The sequence below is a fragment of the Budorcas taxicolor genome, chromosome X (assembly GCF_023091745.1).
Source record: "Budorcas taxicolor isolate Tak-1 chromosome X, Takin1.1, whole genome shotgun sequence".
Classification (NCBI taxonomy): domain Eukaryota; kingdom Metazoa; phylum Chordata; class Mammalia; order Artiodactyla; family Bovidae; genus Budorcas; species Budorcas taxicolor.
In genome coordinates this window covers 61,161,799-61,165,807 of record NC_068935.1, presented here as the reverse complement: position 1 = coordinate 61,165,807, position 4,009 = coordinate 61,161,799, and the positions used below count along the sequence as shown (strand labels likewise).

General features: G+C 41.0%; 1 pseudogene; it reads right to left on the bottom strand.

Moving 5' to 3' along the window:
• Positions 1-1,206: 1,206 nt before the first annotated feature.
• Positions 1,207-2,442, bottom strand: LOC128070239 (60S ribosomal protein L4-like; annotated as a pseudogene).
• Positions 2,443-4,009: the final 1,567 nt, after the last annotated feature.

Sequence of the window (4,009 nt, the reverse complement as noted above, 5' to 3'; positions counted from 1 at the left end):
TCCTTCCAAAGAAATCCCAGGGTTGATCTCCTTCAGAATGGACTGGTTGTATCTCCTTGCAGTCCAAGGGACCCTCAAGAGTCTTCTCCAACACCACAGTTCAAACGCATCAATTCTTCGGCGCTCAGCCTTCTTCACAGTCCAACTCTCACATCCATGCATGACCACCATAAAAACCATAGCCTTGACTAGACGGACCTTAGTTGGTAATGTCTCTGCTTTTGAATACACTATCTAGGTTGGTCATAACTTTTCTTCCAAGGAGTAAGCGTCTTTTAATTTCATGGCTGCAGTCATGTGGATGTGGCAAAACAAAACAAAACAGAAGAATAGATAACACTGGGGAGTGAAGGGTTTTAAGATACAGATCTTGTAAAGATTAGAAAGCTAATTGATACCACCCCAGAGGAATTCACAAGAGGAATTCACAAGAGGAATTCACAAGAGGAATTCATGGAGATGCATACTTCTGAACCAGTGACAGACAGTGAAGAAGAAGACGAAATAAAATTGGTGCCAGAAAACAAATTGACATCAGACAGTCTTGCAGAAGGGTTCCAATTATGCAGCATTGCTTTTGACTGTTTTTACAGTATGACTACTTCTATGATATGGGCCCTGAAACTAAAGTAATCAGTGAAACGATGATGGTATACAAACATTATTCGAGAAATGAGAAGACAAGAATATCAGGATCTATAATGTATTTCTATAAAGTTACACTAAGTATGCCTGCCTCTCACCAGTAATTCCTCGATGTGGTGTCAATTAGCTTTTGAATCTCTCCAAGATCCTTCCTTTCCATCTTCTGTGCCACCCAAGATGGCAAGAGCAAGGGCCTCCTCCTCTGCCCCAGTGTGGAGATGTGATAATGAAGATCAACTTGCACTTAATGAATAATAATCATTATGCCATACACTTAATAAGCTTATCTGCTGGGGGCACGAGTCTTTATATGAAAATCTAATTACTGTATGACAAGAACTGTGTAGACTTTTTTCTATTATCATTACCCAGTGGTTCACTATGTAGAACATCATATGCAAGACTTGTACTCAAGTGGGCAGTGCATCCTGACATAAGTGTCAAGTGACTGATATTTAATATATATTTTTTTCATGTTTCTCATTGCCTCTTTGTTCAGGTCTTTATTCAAAATTAGCTGTTCAAAATGATTTGGCATTTATGGAATAAACAAATTTCAGTTTATGCAGCAGCCTTCTTTTCCTCTGAGGTGGGTTTTTTTTCTGTGGGTTTCTTTTCGGCTGCTGGTTTCTTGGTCCCTGCAGCCTTTTTTCCCACCACAGTCTTCTTGCCCTGAACCCCTTTCTGATCTGATTTGGCTTCTAGTGCTGCTGCTGCCTTATCCATGCAGATTTTGTGGTTCTTGGCCTGTCGAAGAATGGTGTTCTGGCTCATGGTCTTTGCATATGGGTTAAGCTTCAGGATGATTCTCAGGTGTTTCAGTGGATTCTTCTTCAGGACTCTGCGGTGAATCTTCTTGTGTGATGCTCAGAGTGCTCTTTGGATTTCTGGGCTTTTCAGGATTCTGCTAAGGTCTGTATTGAGCATCTTGTGCATGGGGAGGTTGTAGTTACTCTTGAGGGAGGCTGCTTTATGCCTCATCTAACTTTCAGAAAGCACTTTCAGTCCAAATGCAGAAACGTCCCACATGACCACCAGAAGCAAGTTTCAAAATGTTCAGCTTGCTTACATTAAGCAGAGTAATCCCAGGGATGTTTTTGAAGGCCTTGATGATACCATTGTCTTCATTATAGATGATACAGGGTCCCCTGTGCTGAATATGGCAACGGTTTCTCATTTTGCCTTTGCCAGGTCTCATTCGCTGAGAGGCATAGACCTTTTTGATATCATTCCAGGCCTTAAGTTTCTTCAGAAGCAAAGCAGCCTCCTTAGTCTTCTTGTAGCCTTCAACTTTATCTTCCACCACCAAAGGAAGTTCAGGAGCTTCCTCTATACGATGACCTTTAGACATAACCAGCACTGGTAAGGCTGAGGCAGCCAGTGCAGAGCATATGGCATATCGCTTCTGTGTTGTATTCACTCTGCAGTGCCAAAGTCGCCAGGTCTTGGTTGGTGCAAACATGCAGCCCCCACGACACATATTTCCAAAAGCACCCTGACCAGAATGGTGAGTCCCGCCACCTCGAATCCTGGGAGTTCGAGCCACAGCTCTGCTGGTACCCCAAGACTCAGCACTGGTTTGATGACCTGCTAACTCACTACAGCATAGGGCTGTCTGTTGTTTTTGCGCAAGTTGATGTGAACAAAGTTAACCATATCGGGTCGAATGGGAGCCTGGAGCACAGCAGGCAAAGTGATATTTTTGCCAGAGGACTCCCCCTTTTCAGAGTACACTGATATCAGTGGACGAGCACACGCCATGGTAGGGAGAGGAGAAGGCCACGCTCCTCTCAACCCGGCGGCTCCCACAGGAAAAGCTTAATATAAAATTAATGTGCTAGTTGGCTTACTGTTTTATAACTTTACTTTCAAAGAATTACATTACTGTATAGTATAGCTTTCTTGCAATTGGAGAAAGTTGTGTATAAGCCTATGATCAAAGGGAAGTGATCTTTATTTATTTTTTTATTGAATTATTAAAAACAAATTTTTTTATTTTTTATTATTATTTTTTTACTTTATTTTAATTTACAATACTGTATTGGTTTTGCCATACATTGACATGAATCCACCACGGGTGTACATGCGTTCCCAAACATGAACCCCCCTCCCACCTCCCTCCCCATAACATCTCTCTGGGTCATCACCGTGCACCAGCCCCAAGCATGCTGTATCCTGCGTCGGACATAGACTGGTGATTCGATTCTTACACGATAGTATACATGTTACAATGCCATTCTCTCACATCATCCCACCCTCTCCCTCTCCCTCTGAGTCCAAAAGTCCGTTATACACATCTGTGTCTTTTTTGCTATCTTGCATACAGGGTCGTCATTGCCATCTTTCTAAATTCCATATATATGTGTTAGTATACTGTATTGGTGTTTTTCTTTCTGGCTTACTTCACTCTGTATAATCGGCTCCAGTTTCATCCATCTCATCAGAACTGATTCAAATGTATTCTTTTTAACAGCTGAGTAATACTCCATTGTGTATATGTACCACAGCTTTCTTATCCATTCATCTGCTGATGGACATCTAGGTTGTTTCCATGTCTTGGCTATTATAAACAGTGCTGCGATGAACATTGGGGTACACGTGTCTCTTTCAATTCTGGTTTCCTTGGTGTGTATGCCCAGCAGTGGGATTGCTGGGTCATAAGGTAGTTCTATTTGCAATTTTTTAAGGAATCTCCACACTGTTCTCCAAAGTGGCTGTACTAGTTTGCATTCCCACCAACAGTGTAGGAGGGTTCCCTTTTCTCCACACCCTCTCCAGCATTTATTGCTTGCAGATTTTTGGATCGCAGACATTCTGACTGGTGTGAAGTGGTACCTCATTGTGGTTTTGATTTGCATTTCTCTAATAATGAGTGATGTTGAGCATCTTTTCATGTGTTTGTTAGCCATCCGTATGTCTTCTTTGGAGAAATGTCTGTTTAGTTCTTTGGCCCATTTTTTGATTGGGTCGTTTATTTTTCTGGAATTGAGCTGCATAAGTTGCTTGTATATTTTTGAGATTAGTTGTTTGTCAGTTGCTTCATTTGCTATTATTTTCTCCAATTCAGAAGGCTGTCTTTTCACTTTGCTTATATTTTCCTTTGTTGTGCAGAAGCTTTTAATTTTAATTAGATCCCATTTGTTTATTTTTGCTTTTATTTCCAGAATTCTGGGAGGTGGATCATAGAGGATCCTGCTGTGATTTATGTCGGAGAGTGTTTTGCCTATATAAAACAAATTTTTTTAAAATATAAATTTATTTATTTTAATTGGAGGCTAATTACTTTATAATATTGTATTGGTTTTGCCATACATCAACATGAATCTGCCACGGGTGTACAGGTGTTCCCCATCCTGAACCCCCC